At 41.8% G+C, this 21218-nt stretch overlaps 1 pseudogene; it reads right to left on the bottom strand.

Annotated features, from left to right (window-relative positions):
• LOC101645099 overlaps positions 1-19823 on the bottom strand; it is a 54782-nt pseudogene extending 34959 nt beyond the window's left edge.
• Positions 19824-21218: the final 1395 nt, after the last annotated feature.

Here is a 21218-nt window from a genome sequence, read left to right as displayed (position 1 = left end):
AGTATTCCAATTTAAGCTCTGATCTAAGTGTGGTGCCAGCAAAGTCCACATGGAAGAAGTATACGAACTGTGTGATCCCAGGATTATAAATAGTAAAATAAAAATCTGAAGGAGGGAATAGAATTGAGACTTCTTTAATGTTTTGAAGAGCAAGGGTGTCACTTTGAAAAATAATACGTGCCTGACCCAAGCCATCTTCTCATAAGCATGTGAAAGTTGAAATTAAATAAAGAAGACTGGAGAAGAATCAATGCATTTGAATTATGGCATTGGTGAAGAATATTGGAAGTACCATAAACTGCCAGGAGATCAAACAAATCTATTTTCAACAAAGAGCAACCAGAATGTTCTTCAGGAGAGAGGATGGATTTGGATTATGCAGTTGGACATCTTATTGTGAAAGATAATTCCCTGGAAAAGGACATCGTGGTTAAAAGAGTAGAAAGGAAGCCAAAAATAGGGAGACCATCAATGAGACAGACTGACCCAGTGGCTTCCACAATGGATTCCAACATAACAATTGTGAGGCTGGAGCAGGGTGGTCAGTGTTTCTTTCTATTGTATATTGGGTTTTTCCTACTGAGAACAAATGCTACAGCATTTAAAAAATACAACAACAACCTGACCTTCAACAAATATTCTAGCAACAATCTTCTAAATTATTGATAATTTAAAATATTACATTATTGCTTTTCATAGTTTAGTTTATAAATATTCTATTATCGATATTTTCTTAGGAATTTATTATTCCTGCTTTGCTCTATGAATCTAGGACACATTAATAAAGGAAACTTGGATTATTAAATTGTTATAAAATTGAAAACTACTATGGCCTATGTTTATTTATAAAGGACATAAAATGCGGCATTAATTTGTTGAAACAATTTTTAGTAACAGAGATTATTAAAAATATAGATATTGGGATTCCAAATTAAAGAAAACTGAATGCTGTGCAATCAGCAGTCCTACATTGGTTCTCTGAAGCTTTGCAAATATTTACAAATCACTTCCTCATCTTTCTACTACAGAGCCACTGGTGGACTTGAATTCACAACCTTGCCGTTAGCAGCCTACTATCACACAAGTGATATAAAGTGAGTCAAAATTTGATTCTTTCAGTAGTAGCCTCAAGTATTTTAGGATTTTCATTCCTGATAAGAAGACATTTGTAAGTGAATTGGAGAGTAAATATAGTTGTTTTGACACCATTTGCTAATTGGCTATGTAAATGTGCCTTTGTTTACATGATTTTTCTCTTTTGTGAATAAATGATTTAAATTATGAATATAGGAGTGTCATTAATGTATGACATTTCAGATGTCCTCTGGAAAAATTGCAATTAAATTACTGAGAGAATAATTTCTTGGTGTTGGCTGAATTATTTAACTCTTATTAAAAGTGTTTCTACTTATCTAATGAATATTTGCTAAAATCCACAAATTTCAATCTGTAGTTGACCCAAAATTTTGCATATATTTATTAGTTAATAATGTTTGTTAATTCTCGTGTTTCCCCCTACTCTTCCTAAATTTCCATTCAAAAATGAGGTAGTTTATTGTGTCAACCTGGCCGATAAACACATGAGAGTTAATTGAAGGGCGGAGGGGTAAATGGCTCAGTGAGCCTCGCCTTTTGAGTTCTCAGGTCTCTTGCTTTCTAATGGTTGGACCAGACGCAGCTGCCTTAGCCAGTTCCTTGCTTCAGCTGGCAAGGCTCACTTCCTGAAAGACATCCCTGAGGGGAAGCCACATGGACCTACCCCAATGCAGCCCTGGGTGCTGGAGCAGCCGTGTGGAGACACCTGCCAGAGCTGAGATGCTTACACATTCACTGATTCGGCTCTCCTCCTGCAGTTGGCATCATTATGTGCGTTTTGTGAGATGGAGGAGGACTTTGTGGATTGTTGTTGGACATGTGGGCTAATGTTGGACTCGTGGGCTTGGACAGCACTGGGTTAGGATGTTTTCTTGATGTGCACTTAACATTTATATAAAACTCTCTCCTATACATATGAGTTTTTATGGATTTGTTTTCTCTAAAGTACCCAGACGAACACAAGAAATGACTACATGTAATTGGACCATGTACCAGCAAAATTTAATCTTACATATTGTACTCAAATTATTCTCATTTTCTTCCTAGTCATATCTCTATTTTCTTCTTCTCTTCAAATATTTATGTTACTAGATATACCATACATAAAACTATTTATGTAACATTAAATTACTCAATATGCATTAACAAGAACTATATTTTCACTATACTTAGTTCATATAGTTAAAATAAATAATACGATACAGTTGCGGTTGCAGTTATTCTAGTTTCTTTCCTTCGTCTAAAGGAATTGACTCTGTTGTGAAAGATCCATACCTTTAGGCTTATTTATACCCTTTGCTGCTGTTAGTTCTCTCCTGATTGACTCCATCCATGTCAAACTTATATGGCACAGGGAAATCATTGCCCAGGCCCTTATCACCTTCATAGTGTCACATAGATAGGGTACCACATGTCACACTTAGTTAGGTGTTTGTATACTTATCTTAAGTGGTCTCAGAAAATTTATAATGAATATATTTTTAATTTTGCATCTTTCAAGTAAAATCAGTTTCATAAATTTATCGTAGAGACTGTTGATATAAAGATCTTCGTAGAGTGATAAGAATAATAAGCTGACAAGCTAAATGAACACATTGCTTGAGTTTTTTAGGAAAAATTCTGTTTTCACCCAAATCATCCAGAACTCTCCACAGGTCAGAAGTACTGTTATTTACTTTAGAGTTCTATCTTCATCTTTATTTCCAGTGTTTCTGAGGGTTTATACCTATCCTGGGGTGTGTATACAGAAAGATTTTTAGGGTTGTATAAAGTCTGTAGACCAAATCAGCAATTGGCATCAACAATAGCACAGAAATAAACAATATTGAAAATTTCAATTCAGGAATGAATTATATCAGTACTTTTATAGCATATGTATCCTGCATATATTGTGTTATATTTCTATCTCAATATTTAAATGTGTTGCTTTTTTAATGATTTTTTTAAGTTTTAAAATGAATTTTAGTGTATTCATATTTAGGAATGGCATTAAAACTGTATGTGGATGAAGTGTATTACAGCTCTGCCAGACTATTTTATAAATCATAGGAGATCTTATATGTCCTTTGATATTTTCTAAAGCTAGAACTATGTAACCCTTAAATAGAAACAATTTTATTTCATTTTTTCTTTGATTTCATTTTTAGTTAATTTTTTTCCTTCTCATAGTGTCTGAAAAGCCCAGTATAGTGTTAAGTAAGACATAGGAAGAATATCTACCTTATTTTAAAACTTGGGCAAAGAGCATTCAGTACTGTTAGCTGTAGGTTTTTATCATATTGGCAGTATTTTGTTCCATTTGTAGTTTTCTAAGAGCTTCGATACTAAATAAATGTTGAATTTGTCAAATACGTATTTTTGTTGTTGTTGTTGTTCCTGAATCTAATATACAATCCATAATTTAGGGTTACATGATATTTTAAAAATTTAGCCTAAAAATACTACAATGACTTACAATGATACGATTTTTTAATGTTGAATCTGTCTTACATTTATGCATAAAATATTTGAGCTTGTAAAATGCTATGCTATTTATATATTACTGAATCAACCAGTAAATATTATTTGAGAGTCGTTGTGTCTCTGTTCACAAAGTGCAATATTTTAAGTTTTATTTTCTTGTGCTATCTTTGTATTTTCAATTGCAGCATAAACATGCAAAAGCTGGAACAACAAATAAGGAAGATGGATAAAAACTGACACAATTGAATTATGGTACTGTCAAAGCATATAAAAATTTCTGTGAATTTCCACAAGAATTGAGGATGGAGTGACCTCATCTCATGTACTTTGAAAAGGCTATATCATTCTGGGTAAAATAGAAGATCTTTGAAACATGGAAGACTACAATGAAATGGATTGTTGCAGGGGCTTCAAAATTGGTACAAATACAGCAATTATTATAAATATGATGCAGGAATAGGCAGTGTTCCATTGGGTTTGTACATGGGGTCACGAGGTATTGGAGCCAGTTTCATATCATGTGACTTCAACAGCAACCACAGCAATGTCTTTGTCCATTTTGATAAGATGAGAATTTTGACCTTGTAATATTAGTTGAGATGTTTTCCCTCGGCTTCTGATTTTTCGTTTTGGAAAAGACTGTAAAATTGCTGTTGATTCTTCCTTATACATAAGGTAGAATTTACAGTAAAGTGATGAGCCTATGGTATTTCCATATTTAAAGAATATATAAATATAAATTCTTTTTTAATATTGAACACAGGACTCTTCGGTTTATTTGTTTCACCTTAAATGTGTATTTCAAGAACTTGTCATAGTTATGAGGGTAAGTGTCAAATGTACTCTTTAATTACCCTTTAATATTTTTGTGATCTTCGGTGACATCATTTCTTCCTGACATTGGTTACTTACAGTGAACTTCTTTTTTCGCCTTGGTCAGTTTCAGGAGAGGTTTATCAATTTTACTGATCTTTTCAAAGAACTATCTTTGTTTGCTTTTATTTTAACTTGAGTGACTTCTATGTGCATTTCTCATTTCTTTCCTCCCTCTTGATTTGGTTTTCATTTTCTATTTATATTCTAATTTCTTAAATTGGAAACCTAGGTTGTTACTTAAGATCATCTATTTCCCATGTAATATTTGTATGTGATTTGTTTAATATCCACTTATTTGGAAATTTTCCTATTAAAAAAAGGTAAAATTATTTTATGATCTTGGAATATGCCTTATTTCTAATAGTTTAATTTTGTTGAGGTGTATTTTGTGTCCCGGAATATGCTCTCCTCTGGTAAATGTTCCATGTATATTTGAATAACAATTGTATTTTCCATTTTTAACTGCTGGAGTGTGCTGTATCAATTACCTTCAGTAAGGTTACAGTTTTTGTAGACATATTTACTAAAAGAAAAGGAAAACAAACAAACAAAGGAATCGCCGTGGGGCTGTTTATACAACCAAAAGCATTATAGGATTTGTTTCCTTGGTTTGGAGGTTTGGGCACAATTTCATGGGACATCCCAGTTAGCTAGTCTACACGTATTTAGTGCTTCTGTTCTACCTCCTACTTAGTTGTATAGTGCTTGGGGTTTTAAAAGCTTGCAGACGACTATCCAAAACATGACAATGAGTGTCTGTTGGGCTAGATCATCAGAAAAAAAGTCAGAAATAGAGGAGAATATTGAATGTATCTATGAATAACTATCATGAAGCCAGACTAGCTGGGTGGAGACTAACTACCATTAACAAGCATTTTGATTATATTTTCTATAGAAAAATCCTGATTAAAAGGTAGTGGTACAGGGGATACAGAATATGATTTCAAATTATCGTGGACTCTGGATTTTCTGAAGTTATGAAGTATTTTTGAGTCCCATAACCTATTACCCTGAGATAAATGTTAAACTTAAAGCAAAAATATTCTCTGAATCCTCATTTAAATACTTAAAATTGTTGCCTTCAATATTGTATTCATTTAAGCACCATCTATATGAGACCAAGGTGACAAGGGAATGCATAAGATTAGACAGAATTTTTGAAGGTAATAAATTTATTTAAATGAGGGAGAAACAACTCAGTAAAGGAGGATAAAAATGGATGCACAACTGAAAAAATGTAATCAATGTACATGTGGAAATGGTTAAAATGTATATTTTGTTGTATTTATTTTTGACAATAGATTTTCTATAAGAATGAAGCATACATTATTTCAGTTTTAGGTAGGATATATGAAGAGCTGAAAATGACCACTGATTGGTACCCGGCCATCAAAGGATATAGCATCTGGGGTCTTAAAGGCTTGAAGGTAAAGATGCAGCCATCTAGCTCAGAAGCCAGCAAAGCCCACATGGAAGAAGCACATCAGCTTGTGTGATCACGAGGTGTCGAAGGGATCAGGTATAAGGCATCAAGGAACAAAAAAATCATATCATTGTGAATGAGGGGGAGTGTGGATTGGGGACCAAAAGCCCATCTGTCGGCAAGTGGACATCCCCTTACAGAGAGGTCTCGGGGAGGAGACGAGCCAGTCAGGGTGCAGTGTAGCAATGATGAAACATACAACTTTCATCAAGTTCTTAAATACTTCCTCCCCACCCACTATCATGATCACAATTCTACCTTTACAAATCCTGCGAGACCAGAGGGTGTACACTGGTACAGATAGGAACTGGAAACACAGGGAATCCAGGACAGATGCACCCCTCAGAACCAGTGGTGAGAGTGGCCATACCAGGAAGGTGGAGGGAGGGTGGGGTAGAAAGGGGGAACTGATTTCAAGGATCTACATATAACCTCCTCTTTGAGGGATGGACAACAGAAAAGTGGGTGAAGGGAGACATGGGACATAATAATAATAATTTATAAATTATCAAGGGTTCATGAAGAAGGGGGAGCGGGGAGGGAGGGGAAAAATGAGCTGATACCAAGGGTTCAAGTAGAAAGCAAATGTTTTGAGAATAATGATGGCAATAAATGTACAAATGTGCTTGACACAGTGGATGGATGGATTGTGATAAGTGTTGTACGAGCCCCCCAATAAAATTATTTAAAACAAAACAAAACCGAAAAATCACCACTCATATTCTTAAGAAAAGAAAAAGCATGAAAAAAAAGTCAGCCGATTTTCTGGAACCCATTAGAGATCTGATGTAGTAAGAACATTTGTCACCTCAAAACCTGGAGGATCAGGTCTAGCTAGCGAGATACAGTTACTGATTTCTGTTTACCTCCAAGTTTCTAGAAGAGTCTATGGGGCATTTGATATCTCCTCTAGTGAAAGTAATATATTGCTAAAAATAAGTACCACTCCTCCATCCTATCCCAGAAACTTTGCTTTGTAGCTTAATATGTTGAAGATTTGATTATCTGACAATTCAGATTTAAAAAGATATAACAAAAGAAAACAAATTCTAATTTTCACAGCTCAGTTGTCTGCTTACTCTGCTAGTTGGTCCTACTTCACCCTGTGAGTCACACAGAGAAAGGCTTCCTGCTGGCTTTCCTCAGCCTTGTTTCAGCCCCAAGCACCACTGAGCAGTAGGTGATGCAGCAATCTTGATTCTGGGCTACCCAGGAGAAAGCTGGGTGATTGTAATCTGTTTGCTTCCATAAAGCACTGACGCGTCATTTTAGGTTGGCAGGGCTTTCTGTTTTATTCATTGTTCAGAGACTCTGTATCGAAAAACAGGAAAGGAATCTGTTTGAGCGTTTGACTTGGATGTTTGTGTTATTTTTCGATTTTCTAAGTTGTATTTCTGTTAGTACTATTGTGATTCTGTGGTAAACATCCATGGAAATGTCTATTCATTTTGGAACTAATAGAAAATATAAGTACTTTTTCTTCACATAATCCACCAAAACCGAGGACATTCTTTCATAAGGACTCCCAAAACAACCACTACCAAAAGCCAAAACCATCAATGGACATTGAGAAGAGTCAATTTTGACTCTCAGTAGATGCATAGGACTGAATAGGATGCGCTAGTGCACTTGTCCTCAAACCACAGCCCACGGGCCACATGCAGGCCCGCCAAGGACATTTATCCGACCCACCGGTTGCTTTTGCCACATTTGTTTTTTCACTTCAAAATAAGATACGTGCAGTGTGCATAGGAATTTGCTCATAGTTTTTTTAAAACTATAGTCCAGCCCTCCAACAGGTCTGAGGGACAGTGAACTGGCCCCCTATTTTAAAAGTTTGAGGATCCCTGTCCTTGTGGGTTTGTGAACTTGTAAATCTTTATTTGAGCACAAAGCTTTACCTTTACCATGCAGTTGCTGGCAGTTTTGAACTGCTGACTTTGTGATTAGCTATTGGATTAGCATGTAAACAAGTCATCGTGCTCCTTCAGTAGAACCCCCACCCCACCCCCAAATAGTAAAAGAGCGTCATCAAGTCGCTTCTGAATCATAGCAACTCTATAGACCAGAGTAGAACTCAGTCCCCTTGTGGGTTTCCAAGTTTGTAAATAGAAACAGTAATAGAAAGCCTCTTTCTCCTGTTGAGATGGTTTCAAACTGCCAACTCTGCCTTAATACCACACATTATTGGCTGTGCCACCCAGATGCCTCAGAAGGACTCAAATCAAAAACCAAACTGTCTTTGAGTTGATTGCGACTCATAGTGACCCTGAAGGACAAGATAGAACTGCCCCTGTGGGTTTCTGAGACGAAGGTTTTGCTGGGGGAGAAAGAGGAAGGCTCATTTTCCAGCCTGGGCCCTGAGGCTGCTGGTTTCGAACTAGTGACATTGCAGCTAATAGCTCAACACGTAACCCCTATGCCACCAGAGCTCCTCACTAGGATGCACTAAATTTTATACAAATGATTCACCAGTACTCTCCCTCGGTGATTGTGTGGAGACCTGCTCTGGTTTTTTGTTGCTGTTCTTCCACACCTCCATCAAAGTCATTATTTTTTCTATCTCCCTCTGACAGCCCTCTGTGGGCTGCTAACCACAAGGTCAGCAGTTTGAAACTGTTGCAACTGCTCTGATGTGTCCAGGGGCTCTTGATTTCTCAAATCAACGAACAGACTCATGGACCACAAAATGGCTAGCAGACAGCCAAGTTCATCTGCAAAGGAAAGAAAAGCACCTAACCTAGCAGGTGGGGACTCAGTGAGTTGCTGCTGAATGAACTGTGTCTAGCTATTTTTTTTTTTTCAGATGTGGGGACTGTCTGCATCTCCAGGTTATGAATGATCAATCCTGGGAAGGATCCTATTTCTCAGATCCATTCATTTTGCATGGACTAGGAAATATGAATGCAAAGGTCAGTAAAGAGTGAGAGGTAAACTGAGGCACAAGATGAGATGTAAAATGAGGCACAGGATGAGAACAGTCAGGACGAAACAGATGAAGTCAGAGACAGCTTTATTGTAGCAAGGAGAGAGAGGGGGCTCCCGGGCGAAGTCCCGTGGCCTAGTAAGTAGGCCAGGGAGATGTCTGGCTTTGTCTGGGGCCTAGAGTTTTTAAAGGTAAGCGGGGAGAGGGGCTCCATGCTGCAGCAGCAAGGATTATGGTCCAGGATGTAGTTTATCAGCTCTGGCAGGTAGGCCAGAAGTCAGGCATTGTTCTTCGGTCTGTCACGAGTGGTGCAATCAATAATTACTTAACACTGTTTGACATTTTTGAATGCTCAGTTTATTCACTGAAAACACACATCAAACAATCGAATAATCTTAAAATTAACTTAATTAAATTGACTTAAACTACTAGTATTGAGCACAACCATATGATAAGAATAAATTGTTCCTAAATTAAGGCTTTGATTAAGGATGCAATCTAATTCCACTCATATTCCAGGTTTACTTATCGCTATGATTCACTTTATGGGTAGCATTATTAACCTCTTGAGAAGTAACGTAAATAAGCCCCATAGAACATTTGGTAATACTAAAATTAATGTCGTTACTCTATCTAGTGGCATAGAATTGAAAATACTACTAAGAAATGAAAAAAATATATATAGGAAAGTCCTTTAGACCACAATACATGGAACATGGAGCATTCATGTGTACATATTAAACTTAAGTAACAGAACACTGAGAAAACAATACAAGTAGATACCAGGCAACTATTTCAACAACGCTCATTCACTAAGGCACCTGCGGAACTTCCAGCTTCATCTGGTTAGATAGACACGGGCTGGCAAAGGGAGAAAAGCGGCAATAGCATGAGTCTGGCAGAAATTGTAACCAAAGGAGGTGTAGACCTGATTCCTGTACATATCTCTCCAACACAAAGGAGAGGTGGAGAGTTTCCTGTATATACTTCTCCAGCACAAGGACGGTAAAGGACAGATAAGGCACATTTCCTTATCAGTGGAAGAGACCAGAGATAATGAAAGCCAGGCAGACAAAGACAAGATATTCAAACTGCCCTGAAATTACTGAATAGACTCTTGGATTTGGGGTCTGAGACCAGGGTACAGCATGAAGTCTAGGGTATTAGGATGAACAATCTTTCAAAGAGGAGCAGTCCATACCAAAAGAGCTGCCAGAAAGTCAGTCTGTGTTGGAAGGTACACCATTAGCCGAGTATAAGGTTTGTCTCTCCATTCAGCTGAGCAAATAATCAGAGAAGCTCGGTTATATGAGGAACATTGTGACATCAGGATTGGCAGAAGGCTTATTAGCAACCTGTGATATGCTTAAAGTGAGGAGGACTTGAAGCACTCGTTGATGAAGAAGGGCTGCAGCCTTCTCTGTGGATTACATCTCGGTGCAAAGCAGATCCAAATCCTTACAAGTAGACCAACAGGTAACATCATGCTAAACAGAGAAGTGATTGAAATTGTCAAGGATTTTGTCCTGTTGTGAGCCACATCAATGCTCATGGAAGTGTAAGGTTTCTTGAGTGGGCCAAACCTCAGTTCTTGGCTTTGCACAATGAAAGAATTCATGCCGAAGCCCGTTTTGTAATCCAAGTGAGTTTTTATAAAAGAGGACAAGTTTCAGGTTTTTCCATCTCAAAAGGGTACACAATATTTCTGGGAAGCATGCCCAGCCACGTGGAGGCCACACTGGGGTTTACAATTGGGCCCGAACAACCACATGGAAAACAGCACCCACGAGTGTAGAACTGGAGGGAATATACCAGGAGGCCAGAAGCCCAAGAACCCTAGAGGCTAAGACTTGCATGTGGGCTCAGAGGCCATGGGCCCTGAGTAGGCCCAGAGAGGGCACATGTGTGCCCGTACTAGGGAGGGAGACCCTTACCTTCCCCTGCTGCTAGGCCCCAGGTAAGAGAGAAGGGGCTTTCCACACCAGGATATTTCAAGCCTCTGGTTGGGGAGGTGGGATTTGTGGTATTGGTTGACTTCCTTGGCTGGGTGGAGCCCACCTGAGTGATGTCATGACATTAATTTGGACCACCAACATGTACCTCCCACCTGGCTCAGGGACTTAAGGGTGAGCATGTTTAGTTTGGGGTCTTCATAGTTGTCTAATGTTGCCTGCCTTCTTTCCAACCTCCTCTATAGGGGCCTTAGCAGGAATGGGAGAGATGACACACACCCCACCCCACCCCCCACACCCCCCAGTCCCTAAATCTAGCTACCTAACATTTCTCACTGAAAGAGTGTGGACCCAAATCTTTGAACTACTGGGTGACTATGACTCTGGCTGCTTCCTGCTGACAAAAGGGACATGATGTGGGGTGTTTTGGTCCACACCCTTCCTACTCTGTTGGGAGGGTGTGGTAGTTACATAAACTGGTGTCAATTTGGGACTTGAGAGGATTAAAAGTGAAGGGGTAGAGTCTAGTCTGTCAGTTGGGTCACAGCCAATGAGGGCCTCTGTGTGAGCATGGCCTTCTCCTGAGGATTCTAGGTACTCTGATATTTCCTCCTTGGAGGTGGAAGACACTCTCTCTGTCAGCTCACTTCCTGGGAGTCATTGCAGCTGACAAGACATATGGAACTATGCTAGTGCCCTGAGCTGGAGAAGACACATGGACCTACCCTGATGCAACCAGACCTCTGAAGCTGGGGAAGTCACATAGAGACCCCTGCCAGCACTGAGATGCTTACAACTCCACTGGATCCAAAGACTTTCTACTCACTGGCATTCGTCCTGCATTCGGCATCATTGCATCTGTTTCATGAGTCTGAAGAGGACTTTATAGATTGGTATCAGACATATGGGCTAATATCAGACTTATAGGTTTGGACTGGACTGAGTTGGGATGCTTTCTAAATGTACAATTACCCTTTATATGTATTTATATATAGCTCTTTTATACATATATGACTATCTATGAATTTGTTTCTCTAGTCTACCCAGACTAATACAGAGGGGTTGTCCATTTAGGGACCCTGTCTATGAATTTGTTTCTCTAGTCTACCCAGACTAACACAGAGGGGTTTTCTATTTAGGGGCCCACAGTGGATGAGGTTGGGGTGATGCAGGAGCTGGTGACCTTGGCATTGACACACTTGGCTCAGTGTCATTAATAACATGACAATTTCTGAAAGAAATAAATAGGTGAACAGTTTAGGTATGGCTTGGCCTTGGAAATGTGGGTCACACTGGAAGACCGGAAAAATAAATCTGAGGACTGACAGACATGGATGTCACTTTACTTTAAACACAGAATTATGTGAAAGCATTTACCAGCTTATAGGCCTTATGCGTCTGAGGTAGGGTTGTCTCTGGAGCAACCATCTGTCTCGGAGTGGCAGTAAAACACCATCCTGAGACCATCCAATGGTTCACATGATGTTGGATGTCTATTTGCTCTGCTTCTGAGAGGTCTGGTTGTGATGGTTTTCATGGTTTTACCCATGAATGGTGGATACAAGCACTTGGCCCTGGAACTTTAACAGCAGTGGGGGTAGAGAGAATTGCTGACAAAGAACCCTTCCAGACTGGCTGGAGCTAGGAATTGGGGGCCATCCTTCCAGGATTTTATAAGAACTAGGTGTCCGGGCAGGCACAAGGGTGGTAGGTTTTCCTCCCCTTGGGCCTGGATGAGCCCATCCTGATGGAATGCCCCCTGGCATTGGGCTACTCTTATGGCACATTGCTGTATTAAGGCTGTATAAAGGCTACCTCAGTCGATAGCTGACTCTGGTACAAGGAAAGGTCACCCAATAAAACTTGATCGGGCTTACACATGTAGGTTGCCATGAGGCAATTATGAAATGTAACAGAGCTATTGGCAGTGCATCTTTCCAGTTCATCAGAGTTTCCTGTGTCTGTTTCCTGAGGGTTAGCTTTAAGTGTTGGTTAATTCTCCCTGTCTGCTCTGAGGACTGCGGCCTCCTGATGCAATGGAAATGATAGGTTATTCCTACGTGTTGAGAGACTGCCTGAGTGATTTGAGAGCTGAAAGCAGGCCCATTACACCCTGCAGTGATTTGGGAAGTCCAAATTGAGGAATTATTTCCAGAAGTAACCTTTTAGACACATCATGAACCCTTTCAATAAGTGTGGGGTATGCTTCAATCCACCTTGTAAAGGTGTCTATGAACACCAGAAGATGCTTAGATCCTTGGACAGCTGAAAGCTGTATAAAATCTATCTGCCAATCTTCCCCAGGGTAGGATCCTTGCACTGGATGGGCTGAGCAAGGTGACTTCTAAGTGCCCTTTGGGTACTGCTGGTCTGGCAGATGGGCACAATGAGAGGTTACTGACCTGAGATTAAGGTGCCCCCACAGAACTATTGGGTGAGCAGGGTCAAGGAGGGTGTATAGCTCAGATGGGTAGCACTGTGCAAAGCTTATAACTTTCCACTGTAACCTTTGTGGCAATAGGAATGTGTTGTTGTTCTCCCACCATCCACAAGGTCGAAGGCAGAATTCCTGAGTTTTAACCTTTTCCACTTGTTCTGGAGAGTAATCTGGAAGAGGAGGCTAGTGGGGGTGGGGGTGGATTAAGGCATTTATGGAGCCTAGGGAGGTTGTGCACAGGGCTGCATGTCTGGCTGCCCGGTCAGCTGCTTGGTTGCCCATGGCAACTTCTGAGTCGCCCTTCTGGTGTCCTCAGCAGTGCACTACTGCAACTTCAGTGGGTTTTTGGATAGCTTCTAAGAGGGTCCTGATTTGCCCCCTGTATTTATTTATTGGGGCTTCCCTGAGTGGTTAGATATCCTTGTTCCAGCCCGGTTGAAGAGTGTGCATGTATAACTAAAATCCCATATTTAAAATCAGTCTACAGTGTTCATTTCTTTCCCTTTGCTAGCTCAAGGCCCCTTAACAATACTGTTTGGCCAGCTCGGCTGAAGTTCCTGGGGGCAGGGGATTGGCTTCAATGACTTGGTTGCGGGAAACAGTGGCATAACCGGCCGTGTGCACTCCACTGGTCACAAAGCTGCTACTGTCAGAGGACAGACAGTCTGTGACAGCAAGTGGCAAGTTTTTAAGGTCGGGCTGAGGCAGGAATGGAGGACCTCAAAATCCTCCTAGGGTCAAGGAGTAACATAGCTGGATTTAGGGTGTCACAAGTCTGGACCGTGACAGCAGGGCTCTCTATAAGAAGGATTTGGTACTTTAACAGGTGGCCTGGTCAGAAATCCAGTTATAGCCTTTGACTTGTAACACTTGGCATATCCTATGGTAAGTCAGGACCTCTAAAGTTCCTCCTTTGGTGATCTTAACTGCTTCTTGGACTAAGGGTGCCATAACTGATATTGCATGGAGGCAAGGTGGCCAGCTGGCTGAGGTAAGATCGAACCTCTTCAATAACTATGCCACTGGCTGAGGTTGCAGTCCTAGCTTCTGGATTAGCACTCCGAGGGCTATCCCCTTTCTCTCATGTGCATATAGGAAACACTTTTTCATAGGGTCTGGGAGACCCAGTGCTTGAGCCTGGAAAAGAAGAGCCTTAAGTTGGTCCACTGCATCCCTGTGCTCTGTGCTGCACAGGAATAGTTCTAAGTCACTTCTTCCTTTTAGGCTCTCATTTAGGGGTTTGCCAGGAATCCATAGCTAGGAATCCAGATTCCACAAAACCCAGTAAAGCCTAGACATGCTTGTAGCTATTTCCATGTTTCTGTCTCAGGCAGCTCCACAATTGCCCTTACTTGTTCTAAGGAGAGCCCTTTTTCTTTTTAATAAGACTAGTCCTAGGTACATTACCTCTTGTTGCACTAACTGGACCTTGGCCGTAGACTCTGTTGACTCTTTATGCTGAGAATTTTGTGCTATATGAGCGATAGACTGTTCCCAAGTGGTGGAACAGATGAGGAGGTCATCTATGTACTGTAGGATCATGCCCCCCACCCTAAGGTAGTTATGTAACCTGGTGAAAACTTGAAACTATTAAGAATGAAGGGGTGGAGTTTAGCCTGTCAATCAGGTCACAGATTGATGACCTCATTTGGAGATGCTACAGAGATAAATAGCTTGCTGAAGGCAGGATACACTCTCTCCCTGCAAGACATTCCTCTTGACAAGCTACATGGAGCTAAGCTGATGGTAACCAAGGCCTGGTAGTTAGAGGAGTCAGGTGGAGACACATACCAGCCAGAGATACTTCCACTGCCACTGAATCAATAAGACTTTCCACCCACTGGTCTGTGATCTTTCTGCATTTGGCATTATTGCATGACTGTGTTGTGGGGTTAAGGGGAGGAGGGAACCCCACAAAACATCACAGGTTTGGTAGGCGCAATTGTACAGCGATAATAAGTAGAGATTATAGTAAAGTCATAGAGAGCATGAGAATTAAAGGATGGAGTCAAGTAATGGAGTCAGACGCAATTCATGGTAGCATAGCTCACCTCAGCTAGGCTTGATGGTCCTCGTGGAGGGGGCTTAGCCATCAGAGAAGAAGCCGCTGCTTCAACCTCCTTAGTCACCTTCTCCAGCCACCCTCCCAAGAACCAGGGAGCCTCATTATTTATTGCTAACCATGCATCATACCACTTTAGGGGGATCTGATTACAGAGTCATACATAACAGAAAGGGGCAATACAATTCATTCTATAGCAAGTTTGATCACTCTGATGTCTCATATAATAAAACAGACAATTACTACTCTGGGAGACATGCAAGCTCCCTGATAGCGGACAATAACCTGAGTCACCGGGAGGGGTATTAACATAGGGGTATTAACATAAGCAATACAACCACTAGGAGGGGAATCACCTAGGGGTGTGCCCACATTTGTTGTGGGAATAACAATGGTGTCTGCTTGATCTAGACAGCTGATAATGACTATCTAACCTTGGTCACCCTTGGGTGGGTTTGCCCTCTCTGGTATCTCCTGCAAGTAAACAGACAACCACTATCCTTATCAGAAGGGAGTGGGTCTTATTTAGGGTGAGTCAGACTAATAGTCTAGCCACTATAGATGGCTGATGTTAAGGAGAGTAACCTCTGACCTACTTTCACTGATCACCTATTGTACAGTCACTCTTAAGCAGCTAAGTCTGGTACATATTTTGGGGAGACAACTTAAGAGAAATCCTTCTGTTCCTCACACTGTGTGAGCCTGGAAAAGAATTTACAGACCTGTATTGGGAATATAGACTAGTATCAGACTTGATCTGAACTGGGCTGGCATGTTTTCTTAATATGCAATTACTCTTTGATATAAAGTTTTTCTTATACATATTTGAGTGCCTCTGGATTTGTTTCTCTAGTCAATCCAGACTAACACACCCACACTAGAGTAAGACCAGCTAGGACCTGGCTTTGGGCTTGTCCACACATATAGAGGCCATTTCAGAAGACTATTGGCAACATAGTCCAGGAAATTTGGTGTGAATGCCTGTGCTCTAATTACCACTCAAGAGCAAAAAGAAATTGGCTCTGTGTATCCAGTGGGATTCAGAAAAAGGCATCTTTTAAGTCCAGGACACTATACCACTGTGTGGAGTTAGGAATTTCCTCTAGGAGTATACAGGGGTTGGGTACTACTGGGTGCAGTGCTGTGGTAGTTACATAAACTGGTGTCAATTTGGGACTTGAGAGGATTAGAGTAAAGGGGTGGAGTCTAGCCTGTCAATCGGGTCATAGTCAATGAGGCCTCTGTGTGGGCATGGCCTTCTCCTAAGGATTCTGGGAACTCCTGTATTGTCCTCCTTGGAAGCGGAAGACTCTCTCTTGGCTCACTCCCCAAGAGACTCTCTACTGACAAGACACATGAAACTTTGCTAGTGTCCTGAGTTGGAGAAGCCACATGGAAACCACTGCCAGTGCTGAGATGCTTACAACGCCACTGGATCCACAAGACTTTCCACCCACAGGCCTGTGATCTTCCTACATTTGGTGTAATTGCATAAGTTTTGTGAGTCTGAAGAGGACTTTATAGATTGGTATCAGACATATGGGCTAATATTCGATTTATGGACTTGATCTGGTCTGGGCTGGGATGTTTTTTCAATATTCAATTGCTTTTGTATATAAACCTTTCTTATTCATATATGAGTCTCCCTGGACTTATTTCTCTAGTCTATCCAGACTAACACAACTGCGATCATTGTCTATTTATTATCCTAAGTTCTTGAACTAACCAGTAAAATCTGTCTTTCTTTTTGACTGGTAATATTGTGGTGTTACATGGGTAATTATCAGTGCCCAAAGGTCCATGCTAGAGGAGTTTATTAATAAGGGGTTGTAATCCTTTGATGGCTTCAGGTTTTCAAAGGGTACAGCCATTGGCAGGGAAACTGGGTGGGGTCTTTTAGGGAAATCTTTACAGGGGCTGTATATGTAGCTCTGCTAGGGACCCCGTGTCCCAGACTTAAGGTTTATGGCACTTCCCCACTGTTCCTGCATGTGGCTTTGCAGCTCCTCTGCAGTAGGGAACATTTGGAAAGCTAGAGTGGGACGATGACTGTGTAGGTTTGTAGCTTAGACAATACAGTGCATTCAGCCAGGGAAATTGGGATCATTGGTTGGACATATACTGTCACAGCAAAACTGTACCAGGAATGTGAGTGGCCTGAAGGCCAGAGAGTGATGGAAGGGAGGCAGTTGTGCTTATAAGCCTTTACAAACAGAAGGGTTAGCAGTTACTTCAGTGGCCTTGCCTCCAAATGCCTTTTTCCAGAGCTTGGCCAAAGAGAAAACCAACCAGCAAGAGAACCAAAACAATAAGCTAGCAGAAAGCCAAAGCAAAACACCAAAACAGGACCAAGCTACTTGCTTGTGAAAAGGAGAAAACAGGTGGCGTGTGGGGCATCCGTGGGAAACTCTCGGCCAAAACCCATGGGAACTGGGTGGGGCCAGCCTCTGAATCCCTGCCCCCCATTGGAACACCGGACACCATCTTGGTGAGGTCAGTAGAAGACCACATGCCCTGCAATAAAATGGCAGCAGACACTGGGAGGCACCATCTCGTTGAGGTCCCCTGGAGTCAAGTGTTCGGCTGCCCTGCAAGAGAAAGCTTGGGGACTAGTATCGTGTAGAGAGACCAACAAGTTTATGTGCGCGGCAGTTTGCTGGCAAGAACACAGAGCAAACCACTGAAAAGCAAAAGGGTTTGGGGACCAGAGTTCCCCAAAACCGTAGGCTTCAGTTTTCTGACCACATCACAGGAAGTGAGGCTGAGAGAAACCTGGAGGCAAGGATTGCACCAGAGAGCAGAAAGGCAGACACTTGGGGAGAGGAAAGGCGCTCCAGCAGCCGTGTGTTACACAGAGATGCCTCTCAAACGGCAACAGCTGCAAAAGGCAAGACTGAATCCTGTAAAATCTGAAGTCCAGTCTTAGAGGAGTGTTAACGTCCAGCAGTATGGACCTGAAGTGAGGGACGACCTGAGGAAAAAGAGTGGCCAGTGAACTGATGATCCAAAGGCAAATTTTATTTCCAAAGTACCGCTTTATATATTAATGAGGCAACGGTTAGCATCATGATAAAATTGCTCTAAGCACAATTCGTTGGGACTAATCTTATCTTAACAAGTGCAGCTGTGTTCTCAGTTTACTCATTGCATCTCAGAATTTGGGAAAACATTATAAGGACACAGTCTTAAGCACCCCAGAGAGTCACCAATATACTTCAGTTAAAACTAAGTGGCTCTCTATAATTCCCCCTTTTTTATTTTATAGCTAATGTTGAAGAGCTAAAAAGGCAGCTATCTGCTGAAACTGGTTTCTCCAAAAAGCTGCAGGGAGCAGAAGCGGACCATTTGGTTAAGCAGAACTTTATGCAAGGTTGGGATCATCCTGCCTTCTGTTCTTGTTGCAAACCTGGAACAGTTTCACCCAGAACAGTTTCAACTTCTGTATCACCTTCTTCATCACATCCTCATCACATCCTTATCACATTCCTTATCTTATCACATTTATTATCATAATCCTCATCACGTTTATCACATTCCTTATCTTTTCTTTACTGGTTTTGGGGGGCATACTGAGTTTTCTGACTCAGTTTGACTTGCTCCTGCACAAACTTTAACTCCTTTCTTACTTCTGCTTGGGTCTGCCTAACAATTCCCATTTTGTTTACATTAAAAGCAACCCTAGGGCTATGTATAAGCCACCGTGTTGGCCTGTAACAAGAGCAGAGGTGCCTAGGGCTGAGCATCCCGTCATTCTTAGACCAACTCAAAGGGGCACTAATATAGGGGCGGTTCTGCGAGATTGGGTGCTTCCAGCGATTATACCCAGGTGTTCTCTTCTTTCTGTCCCACTAAATAGGTACACTAAATAGGTTCATTACATGAACTAATATGCACAGCTCAGAGTACTTGTTTTGGTTGAAAACAGGCACATAGAGACAAGGGGTGAGTGCAGAGGTACAAGAAAACCAGGTGGTAGTGGGACTTTGAATGGGGTACAACAGATGCATAACAATGTTAAAGACAGGAGAGTCACTCACCCAGTGCCAGCCTCTAAAGTTAATTTAGTTAGAGTCTCTTTGGGCTCCGATTCATCCTTTCAACTTGCCCTGAGCTCTGAGGGTGATAGGCATTGCATAGTTTTCCATTTGTGTCTAAATTTTTCCTTAATGTTTGTATAGCTTTAGCAACAAATCTGTGTCCATTGTATGACACAAGGTGTCTGACATCTAGTAGTTACTATCTGAACAGTTTCTTTCTTTGTGAGCAATTCTTCTACTTAACCTGAAAAAGTGTCTAAAACAACTAACAAATATGTATAATTCTTGCCTGGCTTAACCTCTGTAAAATCTACTTTCCAGTGCTTTCCTACCTCCCATCCTTGTTCTCTGGTCCAGACAGGGTGTGGACCGCAGGCAGGTGGAGCGTTTACAGGCGGGCAACTCTGGCAGGCAGCCACCACTTCTTAGATGAGTACGGGGACTTTCTGGCAAGCTGTGTCGGGAGTCGGGAAAAGCCAGGACCAGGTCCATTCCTAAAGCTGCGGCTCAGCTGCTTCATCTGCCTTTCGGTTGCCTAGGCCACTGAGCCTGTTCCTTACTGATGGTCAGGACAATGCATGACAGACACTTTACTGGTGTCCAGATGGTTTCGAACAACTGCAAATTTACTTATTTTTAATTTCAGTCCCTTCTGAGTTCAGCAAACTCCTTCTTTATCTTTCAAGGGGAAAGGGTACTGAGGGATGGCTGCTGGGCTTGCTCCGGGTTTTAGCTGAACCACATCTAGGCATGTGGGCTGCAAGCCCAGGGGGGTTACCTTCTGCCCAAACTCCCGGGACTTCAGTCAATAGTCTCCCTCATATGGTCGAGCGGAAGGCTCAGTGACTGTGAGAGATAACTGTCATTAAAGGGAAGACTCTCAGAGACTCGCCAGGGGGCTTCTTCTTCAGGCCCACCCAATGCTGTTTGGGTATGGTCTGACTGAAAGCTGATCATCTCCTTAAGCTTAGTCCAAGAGACAGTTCCTAATTTGCCTGTTGCTTCCTTGAATGGTAGTCTTCTTTTTGCTGATGGGGGCCTGATGTTTCCTTGAGGACCGAGTGGGTTGCCCCTGTGTTTACATGGAATGTGACAGGCCTGTCCCTCACTTTCAGGGTTATCATAGGCTCTGGGGGAACAGCAGTGCTCTAACCTCCTCATTCCAGTCCTAAGACTGGAATGGGTGGAGTCTTTGCCCACCCCGGGGCTGATTTCCATGTTGAGGTAGTTCTGGGCAGTTGGACTTCCAATGTCATTCGTCTTTGCAATAAGAACATTGGTTCTTGCCTAGTGGTGTGAGTCTATTCTGTCTCTTCTGGTCTCCCCGTGATTATGGCGAGGATTCTGCCCATTGCTTTGGTTGCTTCTCTTCTGGTGGATCTCTATTATTATGTTTTTTCTACTATATCTAACAGTTCACTAATATTTTTCCCTGAAAACCCTTCCAGTTTCTATAACTTTTTCTTAATGTCTGGTGTGGCTTGGGACACAAAATCTACATTAATGGCTTTGCAATTATCTGATGCCTCCGGGTCTATTGGGATATAGCCAGTAGGCATCAAACAACCTCTCTAAATAAGCTGCTGGGTTCTCATCCTTGCCCTGAATTATACTAGTTACTTTGGACAAAGTATGGGATGGCGTGCTACCTCCCGGAGACCACTCATCAGAGTTTGGTGGTAGGCACAGAAGTGTTCCCTATCTTCAGGGAGGTGTGGGTCTCAATCAGGGTAGTGCTAGAGGAAAGCAGATTCCAACTCCTGGGGGTCAGTCTTGGGTCGCCAGTCGCTCCCCAGACCTGGTTGTGGCTCTCCCTGCAAATGCGACCGACCACGCTCCTCGGATGTGAAGAGTATGAAGTAGTTGTTGACAATCATCCTATGTTGG

This window comes from Echinops telfairi, unplaced genomic scaffold (genome assembly GCF_000313985.2).
Source record: "Echinops telfairi isolate 266 unplaced genomic scaffold, ASM31398v2 ScPeMD7_7469;HRSCAF=8507_1, whole genome shotgun sequence".
NCBI classification, from domain to species: Eukaryota; Metazoa; Chordata; class Mammalia; order Afrosoricida; family Tenrecidae; genus Echinops; species Echinops telfairi.
The sequence above is the reverse complement of the archived record's forward strand: the minus strand, read 5'-3'. Positions and strand labels throughout refer to the sequence as shown.